Below are 13,384 nucleotides of genomic sequence, written 5' to 3' on the forward strand. Positions count from 1 at the left end.
AAAAGTTATCTGTTCATGGGATTAAAAAAACGTAACAAAAAAATAATAATAATTTAAAAGATGTAAAAAAAGAAGTCATTATTAGGTATCTACACGGCCGTAATCACCTGAAGAATCAATGTAACAGATTTTTTTAGAGTGAAATGTGAACGGGAAAACAAAAAAAACAATGTCGTAAAAGGCTTTTTCTAAATTCACGCTGCCGAAATAAATGACATAAAATACACAGTAAATAATTTTTCAGCTTTAAACACCGAGTCCAATATGTGAATTTACAACTAATTATGTGATGAGTCGACAGACGAATGAGTTAGGCCTGATTCACACGAGCGTGGCGCTTCTCGGACGTGAAAAACTGTAGTTTTTCACTTCCGAGGTGCATCTGTGCTCAGCGTTGCGGGACACGATGTCTCACATCCCCCATAGATGAGAGGCCTTAGAGGATGCATCTTTAACCCTTTCAGGACCAGACTCATTTTCGTATTTATGCTTTTGTTTTTGTTATGTTTTAGTACCTTTAAAAAATGAAAATATTTGAAAGTGACAAACAAATTTTTACATCGCCATGTTGTGACCTTTGTAAAAAAATTATATATATTTCTGTGTATAGAGCTGTTTAAGGTGTCTTTTCGTACGTGGGAAAACCAATTTTTTAGTACTAGGGAATGTCTGGCAGTTAGATTATTTTTTATTTAATTTTTTTAAGAGGATTGAAGTGACAAAAAAACTGCAACTCGGCCATTTTGACTTTTTTTCCTGCTACGACGTTCTTCGTATTGGCTAAATATTTTTATTGTTTGGGCATTTTCAGATGTGGGGTCACCTAACGTGTGTATGTTTATTCTTATATGTGATCTAGGGAAAGGGGGTAAACTGAATTAGAGAGGTGGTCGGCCCTCTCTAACAACCCATTGCTTTCCCCCACGATGTGACTGCCATCTTTTAACTTCTATTCAATAGAAAACCGTCCGAATCAGGATATACGGCAATACGTTAATATTGCAGTACATCGTGCAATCGATCCAACTTCCCCTGGTTCAAGTCCCGTATCGGAACTCGTAACTTGATTTTATGTACAAAAAAAAAAAAGTTAAAAACAGAAACTTTCCCCATTTTCCCTCTAAAGCATTGTTAAAAATAATAATAATAAACGTAATTGGTATCGTTGCGTATGTAAAAGACTGAACTATTACAATATAAAAATATTTAACCCCCACAGTGAAGGCAGTAAAAATACAAATAAATGCCAGAATCACAGATTTTTGTTCACGTTATCGCCCACAAAAAATGTAATAAAAAGTGATCAACAACTAACATGTTGCCCAATATGATACTGGCAAAAAATAAGCCCTCACACCGTTCAGTTGACGGAAAAATAAAAAAGTTATGGCTCTCAGAATTACTTTTTCCTTGAAAAAGTAGTAAAACATAAAAAACGACATAAATTTGGAATCGCTGTAACTAGAGATGAGCGAACCGGGACAACCGAACCCGGTTTCGGTCCGAACATCGCGAAAAGTTCGGTTCGCAGCGAATCCGAACTTCAGCGGGCAGAAAAAACATTACAAAAATATTATACTAATCGGCAGCCACTTGTCTCTATCAATCACTGATAGAGAAAAGAGGCTGCTGATTAAAAATAAAATAAAAAGCATTTCATACGTACCCGGTCGTTGTGTTGGTGACGAGTCCCTCTTCTTCCTCCAGTTCGACCTTCTTTCCTGACGCGGCAGCCTGTGATTGGCTGCAGAGGCGGTCACGTGGGATTTAAGCATCATCCCTGGAGGCCGGCCTTCTGACGTGCGTGACCGCCACTACAGCCTGTGATTGGCTGCAGCGGCGACATGGATGAAACGTCATCGCTGGAGGCCGGACAGGAGGAATGTAAGTATGAACGTATGTATTATTTTTTTTTATTACATTAAAATTGTATTTTCCGCGCGCCGAGCATGGTACTGTCAAGGTTGCTGAAAGAGTTACCGCCGATCAGTGCAGCCCATTAACTCTTTCAGCACCCTGGACAGTAGCATGCTCGGCGCACGGAAATTACAGGTTCGGTCAGAACTAGTTCGGTCTGAATCGAACTTTTTCGTGAAATTCGGCGAACTAGCCGAACCGAACTTCTCATAAGTTCACTCATCTCTAGCCGTAACTTGTGTTTTTTTTGCACGGTAAACGCCATACAAAAAAAAACAATGGAGGAATCGATGTTTCTTTTCCCATTCCCCAAATTTTTTTTCCAGTTTCCCAGTACATTATATGGTGCAATGAATGGTGCCGTGAAAAACTCGCCCTCATAGGTCTTTATCAATGGAAAAATAAAAAAGTTATGGCTTTTGGAAGGTGGGGGGGGGGGGGAGATAGTAACAATCCAAAAAATGTCAGTAGCGGGTGGGGGTTAGCATTGTAGGCAGAAAAATAAACTTTTTTTTGGGGGGGGGGGGGGGGGTTTCATTCCTCGAAAACCTTAAACCTTTTGATTTTCCAAAAATGTTAACTGCTGCTATTTTGCAAAACCATTAACAGGAGTTTAGTCAGAGCATAGAATATGAAATAGTTAAAAGGGACTGAGCCGCAATACCAGACTCAGCCTATCGACATGGTGGTGCTATTTGTAGAAAAGGAAACTATCGCAGAGCCCTTTTTAACCCCTTACCGACATTTGACGTATTCATACGTCATAGCCAAGTAGGGGAAGTATGGAATGGGCTCGCTCGAGTGCAATCCCGCTCGTTTAACCGGTTAAATGCCGCGGTCAATAGCGACCGCAGCTTTTAAATCATTAGAAAGAGGGGGCGACTCCCTCTAGCAGCTCATCACGCCCGTCCGCAATGCAATCACGGGGTGGCGATTGTTGCTATTGCAGCCTTGGGGGCCTAATGAAGGCCCCCATGTCCGCCATCTTTGTGCTCCTATTAAGCCCTGCCTCTGGGGCTTAATACCGTGTTTCCCCGATAGTAAGACACCCCCGATTGTAAGACGTATCGGGGGTTTCAGGGGGGTCGGCTAATATAAGCCGTACCCCGAAAGTAAGACATATGTCTTACTTTCGGGGAAACACGGGGGTATTGCCGCCTCCTGCCCACTTCCGCGCCGCCCCCCTCTCCATACGTCACCGCGCCGGATATATCCGTCCTCAGCAGCTGCTAGTTCGCGCAGGAGGACGGATATATCCGTCCTGTGATGGCGCGGGTACTGAGACTGTACCCACGCGATCAGCGGCAGGAGCACGGCTGTTATACACAGCCTGGCTCCTGCTGCAACTGCCGGAATCGAAGCGCGCGCCGATTCCGGCAGTTTAACCCATTAAATGCCGCTGTCAATAGTGACAGCGGCATTTAATGTGTTTGACAGAGGGGGGAGCTCCCTCTGTCACCCGATCGGCACCCCCGCAAACAAATCGCGGGTCGCCGTCGGGTTTCCATGACAGCCGGGGGTCTAACAAAGACCCCCAGGTCTGCCTTCAGCATCTGCCTGTTAGGCGATGCCGGAGGCATGACCTAATAGATTGCCTGTCAGTTTTACACTGACAGGCAATAATGCTTCGGTATACTAAGTATACCAAAGCATTATATATGCGATCGGCACATCGCATAGAGAAGTCCCCTGGTGGGACTAAAAAAAAAAAATGTAAAACAGTTAAATAAAGTTTGTGAAAAAAAAATAAAAAATAATTCGACAATTTTTTTCCAATATAAGACATACCCCGAAAGTAAGACATAGTGGGGCTTTTGGGGATAAAAAGAAAGCAAGACACTGTCTTACTTTCGGGGAAACACGGTAGATGCCTGTCAGAAAGACGATATACTGTAATACATGAGTATTGCAGTATATAGTGCAAGCGATCCAACGATCGCTGGTTGAAGTCCCCTAGGGGGACTAATAAAAAATAAAAAATTTGTAAAATACAAAAAAAAAATATATATATATTAAAAGTTAAAAAATCCCCACTTTTCCCATTTTCCCTAGAGCATAGTAAAAAAATAAACATAATTGGTATCGCCGCGTCCATAAAAGTCTGAACTATTACAATATATCATTATTTAACCCGCACGGTGAACGCCGTAAAAAAAAAATTGTAAACGCAGAATCGTTATTTTTTGGTTACCTCATCTCCCACAAAAAATTAAGTAAAAAGTGATCAAAACCTTGTATGTACCCCAAAATGGTAGAATTAAAAACTACAGCTTATCCCGCAAAAAATAAGCCCTCATACCGCTTAATCAACGGAAAAATAAAAAACTTACGGCTGTCAGAATTTGACGACACAAAATAAATATAAAATTGTTCACTTAGATTTTTCCCTGTGAGGCTGGGTTCACACGACCATGTTACGTCCGTAATGTACGGAACGTATTTCGGCCGGAAGACCCGGACCGAACACACTGCAGGGGGCCGGGCTCCTAGCATCATAGTCATGTACGACGCAAGGAGTCCCTGCCTCTGCGTGGAACTACTGTCCCGTACTGAAAACATGATTACAGTACGGGACAGTTGTCCTGCAGCGAGGCAGGGACTCCTAGCATCGTACATAAGTATGATGCTAGGAGCCCGACTCCCTGCACTGTGTTCAGTCCGGGTCTTCCGGCCGAAATACGTTCGTACATTACGGACGTAACATGGTCGTGTGAACCCAGCCTAAAAGTAGTAAAGTATAGAAAAAAAACTATTTATATTTGGTATTGTAGTTTGTTAATTAAATCACTGGCCTCAGTGGTGATGCTAGCAAGAATGGCAGAGGAACTGATATTTTCAGCATTTTTGCCAAAATACTAATTTTATATATATTAAGCGATAATGTAAATGTACCAATAAATGGCACCTACATAAAGTACAACTCGTCCGACAATACCAAAATCTCGCGTTGAAAAAAAAATTAAAATGTGATGTCCTCAAGGCCAAAATTGACCTTTCCATTGTCATGCAATAATAAAAAAGCAACTCTGACCCCGACGTGATTTGAACACGCAACCTTCTGATCTGGAGTCAGACGCGCTACCGTTGCGCCACGAGGTCAAGTGATAGATACACCTGGGGCCAGTAGTTAGTTGATGCACTATAGAAACCAAAAATATGAGGTCAGCTAAAGTATTTATAGAGAACCGCAGAGTCTGTTTAATCCTAGAGAACCAATGGTACACCGTAATCAGCTGAAACTTTGCCTGTTGAAGGACTCTAGAGAGGAAACCATTCCAGATGAGACACCCTCTGAGGGAAGACTGGAGTCACCCATGGAAACTGCAGGTAATATGTTCCCGCTTGACTGGCCTTTCGGTCCTTGGATGCAACTAGGTGTCCCACAAGTTGTCCCTAGCCAAAGTGTGCCGATTGAGTCCCCCCCACATGTTGTTCCGAGCTACTGTGAACTTATTGACTCTCAGCCCCTACTACTTGTGATCCTCCTAGAAGGTCGGAGAGAGCCACCAAAGGTAAAATGCCTGTATGATACTGTGGCTCAATAGACATTTCTATGCTACAGACTATTTCTATGGAGCCCTATAGTTACATTTGACCCCCCCCCCCCCAGTTGGCTGATGCAGCCTTGATTTGATTTTTGAGACCCAGAGACTGTCCTGAACTTTATTTTGAAACCCAAGTTGCGCACGTTGCGCCAAATCTCTATTGAGTCTATTGAAGTGCATCGCAAGGATTGTCGGCTGTACCATGCGCCTTGCAAATGGCGCCAGAAGATGTCTTGCCATATGGACGTTGTTGCTGGATATATTGAGAGACACTAGTTTTACAGTATTGCCTTAATATTTTTGCCTTTCAGGAATGCACTATGGACATTTGCTGTTATGATGCAAAGTTTACCTTTGATATGTGAATATGTTATATTGCATATTTTTGTCCCGTTTTCGTTGCAGGAGAGACAGTGTCGGGGACGACCCTGATTTTACCGGGGACGAATGTGATACCCAGGAAAATTGCTGTTTATTTACTGTCATTGTACTGTTGCTTTAGTATGCAGGTTTTAATGTGCTTTATTCTGTAATCATGGTTGTTACTGAATTCACTTCCCTATATGACTCAGCAGAAACATAAATGGACTGCTTCACCTTTAAGATAAGATGTATTCTCCAGAGAGAGGGGAGGGGTGTAGCTAGCTGGGACACAGGAAAAAAACCTCACCCAGTGCAGCAGAGTGGAGCAGCGCAGTGCAGAAGTGAGGAGAAGTGTGCAGCAGCGTGCAGGCAGAGGAGAGCAGACAAGTCAGTGTCTAAAGTTGGATTCAGTGAGATGCTGCAGCAGACATGTGGAACTGAGAGGAATTCTGCGAGTGGATGAGCAACAGCCATGTGGAAGTGAAAGGAGTGCAGGTCAGTGTGTGTTGCATGTGACACAGAAGCCAGACAAGGAGCTTGGACACTACTGAGAGTGCCTAGAGCAAAGCAAGGAGCTTGCACACAGCCTAGAATCCCCAAGGGACACCATTCCTCTGTGATAGTGCAACTGGATGGGGACAGTCAGCAGCGCACCTTCCAGCACAGTATAGAGAAGAAAGAGGAGCAGAGCTCACAGCACACTTGGAGGATTTACAGACAGATTCAGGGAGGTGAAGCAGGTACCACCATTTGCAATACCCTGTGATATGTTTATACTACTTAAAGACATTGCCTCTGTGACAAAAGTAACCACCAAGCATATTGTGCCCAGTAAAACTACTGTGAAAGTTTATTGAACCCTGTCTCCTGGAACATCCTTATTCGGGGTACACCACATAACACCCCAGGGGACAGAGAACAGTGTATCCTACAAGCACCACTTATTTCACTGGTTCTGCGGCCCGAGGCGGGGGAGAGAGAAAGTTCGCCACCGTGACCAAAGGGCGCAAATACCAACTTCAGCTCAGAGAGCCCCGCCCATCGCGACTCGGCGCCCGCGTTACCACAATTAGACCTAGGATTTTCATAGCTCCTCGAACCGATATATTCGGATGGCAAATAAGGCGTTCTATTGAACCCCAGATTGCAGCAATCCTCTCCGGAGACAATTTGATTGTCATCAACCGGGAATTCACCATGAACCCTAAAAATTTCAAATTCTGTGATGGTGAGAGCTGTGACTTTCTGAAGTTCACCAGGAACCCGTGAAAGTGAAGAAACTCCAATGTGGTTTGGAGATGTTCTTGTAGAAGGGACTCTGATGATGCTTTTATTAGCCAGTTGTCCAGGTAAGGGACCACACATATCCCTTGCAGCCTCAGTTCTGCTGTTAGGACCACCACGATTTTTGTGAACACATAGGGTGCCGACAAAATCCCAAAGGCTAGGCAGGTCAATTGGAAGTGCTGTACTCTGCCTTGCGTCTGGACCGGCAATCGGAGGAACTTTTTGTGCGTGGCCAGAATCGGGACATGCAAGTATGCGTCCGTGAGGTCGATTGTTGCCAGCACGTCGTTCCTTTCCAGAAAGGTTCATCACTGACCGAATAGTCTCGATCTTGAAGGTTTTACTCACCATAGATTTATTGAGGAGTCAGGTCTATTACCAGCCTAAAACTGCCGTCTGATTTGGGCAAAGGGAACACTCTGGAGTAAACTCCTTGCCCTTTTTCTGAGACAGGGACATCTTCCAGGGCTGCTTTCTGGGGAAAGACCTGCAGAAGCTGATGGATTATCGGGTTGTGATGCCTGTTGAGGAAAAAGTGGTCTGTGGGGAGAGTTCTGAACACCAAAGAGCATCCTCTCCTGATGGTTGCCGTCACCCAGTCGTCGAATGATGTCACCGACCACCAAGAGGAGAATCTCTGAAGCCTTGCTCCTACTTGTAGGATTGGCTGGGCGTCATAAACTGGAGGAAGGGTTTTCCCGCTTCGTTTTAAACGTACGCTGATGGAATGGAAAGCTTCTTTTGAACTTCGGGGATTTTCTTCTCTGATCTCGAAAGTAACGCCTGCTATCCTTCCTTATAGGTTCAGGAATCCTAGCCCCTTTGCCTTCCCCTAAGGAATTCAAAATATCCGCTAATTGGGGACCAAATAGAGATTCTGGCTCAAAAGGGAATCTGCAAAAATTATTTTTGGAGAGATTATCCCCAGACCATAACTTAAGCCAATGAGCCCTTCTGGCCGCATTCGATAGGGACAAGGCCCTGGATGCATACTTGATGTTATCCAGCTGGGAGTCACAGAGGAACTCCGAAGCTGACTTCATTACTGGGAGGGACTGGAGAATTTCTGCCCTTGGGACTCCATCTTCTAGATCCCTTGACAGGTGGCTTAGCCAGACCCGGAGTGCTCTAGCCACCAGTACTGAAGACAAGGAGGCTTTGCACGAGCCCACTGCTGAAGTACACACCTTCTTCAGAAGGGAATCCGCCTTGCAGTCCATGGGGTCTTTCAGCAGGGCTGAATCATCTGGTGGAAAAATGGCTTTCTTTGCCAATTTAACCACTGGCAAGTCCAGTTTTGGAAAATTCTCTCAATCTTTCGAGCCAGTTTTATCCAGTCTGTAGAGGTTTATTAACCGAGAGCCCAGTTCTGATTTCCTCTCAGGCTTATCCAAATCCCGTTTCATCCATTGCGTTTGGACAGGATGCCTGGGAAAATGTTTCCCCTTGGTAATGGGAAAATAAAACAGTCTGTCCTTTTTAGGCTTATGCTCAACCTCCTTCCCCGTCTCCAATGTATCCTTCACCGCTCTGAGGAGATCATTGAGCTTATCCTTACTCGGGATGTAACATTCCTCGGGGTTGTCAGAGTCTGGGGAGTCAGAGACCACCTCTGAATCTGAACCTCCTGCAGAGGAGGAATCCTCCTGGTATTGAGGAGGTGGAGAGGGAGAGCGCCTGGCCCTCTTAGCATGGTGTGATGATTTTACATCCTCAAAAACTACAGACAGCTGTTGTTTAAACCATTGCATAAATCCCCTAGAATCTTCCCTGGGAGAGGAGGCGACTGGGGTGGAGCATGAGATACACAGATCTGACACAATGTCAGTATATAACTACTATAATACTGCTCTCCATGTACAAGAATATAACTACTAAAACACTGCCACTATGTACAAGAATATAACTATTATAATAATGCTCCTATATACAAGAATATAACTACTATAATACTGCCCCCTATATACAAGAATATAACTACTATAATACTGCCCCTATGTAGAAGAATATAACTACTATAATACTGCCCCCTGTGTACAAGAATATAACTACTATAATACTGCCCCCCCTATGTAGAAGAATATAACTACTATAATACTGCCTCTATTTACAAGAATATAACTACTATAATACTGCCCCTATGTACAAGAATATAATTACTATAATACTGGTCCTATATACAAGAATATAACTACTATAATACTGCCCCCTATGTACAAGAATATAACTACTATAATACTGCTCCTATACAGTATACAAGAATGTAACTATTATAATACTGCTCCTATATACAATAATATAACTATGTGCCCGGGTGCAACTAGGTGGTAGGGAAGGGGGGCACCAAAGAGCAGCTGATCGCTGCTGATAGGCGCCCCGTATGTTGGACACCTGCAGCAGCTTTACAAAGAGCCAGGAAATTACGGCTTTCTGACTGGGGTCTGTGACGGCCAGGGAGTGGACCAGTCCAGTCACCTTACCTGTCACCTGATCTCACGTCATTGACATGAGGTCAGATGACTCAGGTCAGGGGACAGGTCCACTCCCGTGCTGCACCCTTCCAGCTCTGTCTCTACTCTGCTGTTACACACGCCGAGAAGCAGAGAGAAAGCTCCGCCCACAGCCCGTCCTGACCTGTGATGCAGTCAGCAAGGAGACATGGTGTGTGTGCATGTGTGCGTGTGCGCGTGCGTGTGTTTGTAGTGTGTATACAGTGTGTGTCTCTGTGTTTGTATGTGTATATGTTATAGTGTGTGTGTGGGTGTGTGTGTGTGTGTGTGTGTGTCTCTGTCTGTCTGTGTCTCTGCATGTGTTTGTCTCTTACATCTGCTACATTATCTGTACTCAGAGAGTTATCACTGTGTTATCTGTGATGATACATAGGACCGCAGGCAACATCTACCACATTATCTGTAATCAGAGAGTTATCACTGTGTTATCTGTGGTGTTATATAGGACTGCAGGCAACAGCTACTACATTATCTGTGGTCTTACATAGGACTGAAGGCAACACTACTACATTATCTGTACTCAGAGAGTTATCACTGTTATCTGTGGTGTGACATAGGATTGCAGGAAACAGCTACTACATTATCTGTACTCAGAGATTTATCACTGTGTTATCTGTGGTGTTACATAGGACTGCAGGTAACATCTACCACATTATCTGTAATCAGAGAGTTATCACTGTGTTATCTGTGGTGTTACATAGGACTGCAGGTAACATCTACATTACCTGTACTCAGAGAGTTATCACTGTGTGTTATCTGTGGTCTTACATAGGATTGCAGGCAACACTACTACATTATCTGTAGTCAGAGAGTTATCACTGTGTTATCTGTGGTGTTACATAGGACTGCAGGTAACATCTACATTATCTGTGGTCTTACATAGGACTGCAGGCAACACTACCACATTATCTGTACTCAGAGAGTTATCACTGTGTTATCTGTGGTGTTAATGTGGCACTATTTACAAGGGGGGGGGGGGAGTGTGGCGCTATTTACAAAGGGGCAGCAGGCTGTTTGTGGCACTATCTACAAGGGGGGGTGTGCCGCTATCTACTAGGGGGGAAGCGGGCGGTGTGTGGCACTATCTACAAGGGGGGCTGTGTGGCGCTATTTATAAGGGGGGCTGTGTGTGCGCTATCTACAAGAGAGGGGCTGTGTGTGGCACTATCTACAGGGGGCTGTGTGTGGCCTCTAATTTATTTTCTTTTAATTTATTTTTATGTTAATTACATTATAGAACTATATCGCTAAATGTAGAAATGCGAAGGAGATGTCGGGAAATAAATTGGGGGGGGGGGGGGGGCGCCAATCTGAATCTTTGCCCCGGGTGCAGGAGAACCTAGCTACGCCTCTGATATAACTACTATAATACTGCCCCTACATACAAGAATATAACTACGATAATACTGCCCCTATGTACAAGAATAAAACTACTATAATACTGGTCCTTATGTATAAGAATATCACTACTATAATACCGCCCTTTATGTACAAGAATATAACTACTATAATACTGCCCCCTATATACAAGAATATAACTACTATAATACTGCCCCAATATACAAGAATATAACTACTATAATACTGCTCCTATATACAAGAATATAACTACTGTAATACTGCCTCTATATACAAGAAAATAACTACTATAATACTGCCCCCTATGTACAAGAATATAAGTACTATAATACTGCCCCTATGTACAAGAATATAACTACTATAATACTGCCCCTATGTAATGACGGGGTAGGGAGACAGACAGGTGAGCCCTAATCTACCCGCCACTCAGTCCCTGCCTACTTGCAATGGTCCGTCCTAGGCGACGGCGTACAACTGGGCGACGGTCCCTACGCTCAATAAGTGCACGACAGATAAACAGACAAGGGTACACAGAAGCTAAGGGAAATGGGGCAGTTGCCCACGGCAACACAGTGAGCAACAAGAGTAGTGTACGAGCCGAGTCAAACCAGGAGTGCACGAGGTACAAATCGCAGAGCAGGAGCGTAGTCAGTAAAGCCAGGGTCAAAAATGAAGCAAGGTCAATAATCATAGCAGGAGCAGCAGAGCCAGGAAACAGAAAAGAATCACAGGCAAAGGAGGAGCAGGAAATGCAGGTATAAATAGACAGAGGGCGGGAGCTAGCTCCGTCTGGCCAGGCTGTGATAGACTCTCCCACTCCTCAGCCTCCCAGCCTGACTGGTAGAAGATCGTGTCACTCTCTCAGACTTAGGAGCAGGTGCAGACTGATTACCCACGGGCGTCGACACAGAAGCTGTGTCTGGCAGATCCTTTACAGTACCCCCCCCCCCTTTTAAGAGGGGCCACTGGACCCTTTCTAGGTGGACCTGGCTTATTGGGGAAGCGAAGATGGAACCTCCTGAGCAATACCCCAGCGTGAACATCCCGGGCGGGTACCCAAGTCCTCTTCTCAGGCCCGTATCCTCTCCAATGGACCAGGTACTGGAGAGAGCCTTGGACCATCCTGCTGTCCACAATCTTGGCCACCTCGAATTCTACCCCTTCAGGGGTGAGAACAGGGACCGGAGGTTTCCTCGAGGAAGCCAAGGACGGGGAGCAGCGTTTAAGGAGGGAGGCATGAAACATGTCGTGTACTCGAAAAGACAGGGGTAACTCCAGTTGGAAGGAGACAGGGTTAAGGACTTCAATGACCTTGTACTGCCCTATATATCGGGGAGCAAATTTTTTGGACGGGACTTTAAGGCGCAAATTTTTAGAAGATAGCCACATCAGATCCCCGACCACAAACAAGGGGTTAGCAGAAGGTCTTCTATCTGCCTGAGTCTTTTGTATGCTCTGCGATGCCTCTAGGTTCTTCTGAACCTGGGCCCAAACTGTGACCAGTTCCTGATGAACGACATCTACCTCGGGATTGTTGGAACTACCAGGTGAAACGGAGGAGAACCGTGGATTAAACCCAAAATTACAGAAAAAGGGGGAGACCCCTGACGAGTTACTGACCCGGTTATTAAAGGAAAATTCGGCGAGGGCAGTAAAGGAGACCCAATCATATTGACAGTCAGAGATGAAACACCTTAAATATTGTTCTAGAGACTGATTAGTCCTCTCAGTTTGGCCATTAGTTTCAGGATGGAAGGCCGAGGTTAAGGACAGATCAATCTCCAACTTCTTACAGGAGGCTCTCCAAAACAATGAAACAAATTGTACCCCTCTGTCAGAAACAATATTGACAGGAACCGAATGGAGACGCAGGATGTGTTTGACAAACAAGGTAGCTAACGTCTTAGCATTGGGTAGTTTCTTGAGGGGCACAAAGTAGCCCATCTTACTGAAACGGTCTACTACAACCCACACCACCGACTTGCCTAGAGATGGAGGCAAATCGGTGATAAAATCCATGGAGATATGGGTCCAAGGTCTCTGGGGAATGGGCAAAGAGCATAGTAAGCCCGCTGGTCGGGACCTGGGAGTCTTGGACCTAGCAGAAATTTCACAAGCGGCGACGTAGGCCTTAACGTCTTTAAGCAACCCAGGTCACCAATAGTTTCTGGCAATGAGATGCTTGGTACCCAGGATGCCTGGATGGCCAGATAGTGCAGAGTCATGATTTTCCCTGAGTACCCTTAGCCGGAATTGCAGGGGAACAAACAGCTTGTTCTCAGGAAGGTTCCCGGGAGCTGAAACTTGATCAGCCTCAATTTCGGAGACTAAGTCAGAATCAACAGAGGAAATGATTATACCTGGAAGCAAAACACATGCAGGATCTTCCTCCGAAGGAGGACT

At 44.8% G+C, this 13,384-nt stretch overlaps 1 non-coding gene across 1 annotated transcript; it reads right to left on the reverse strand.

Annotated features, from left to right (window-relative positions):
• Positions 1-4,944: 4,944 nt before the first annotated feature.
• TRNAW-CCA (transfer RNA tryptophan (anticodon CCA)) lies at positions 4,945-5,016 on the reverse strand. The gene has a single exon. It is a non-coding gene; the product is annotated as a tRNA-Trp (tRNA).
• Between the last annotated feature and the right edge of the window lie 8,368 nt (positions 5,017-13,384).

Source organism: Rhinoderma darwinii, chromosome 3, assembly GCF_050947455.1.
Source record: "Rhinoderma darwinii isolate aRhiDar2 chromosome 3, aRhiDar2.hap1, whole genome shotgun sequence".
NCBI classification, from domain to species: domain Eukaryota; kingdom Metazoa; phylum Chordata; class Amphibia; order Anura; family Rhinodermatidae; genus Rhinoderma; species Rhinoderma darwinii.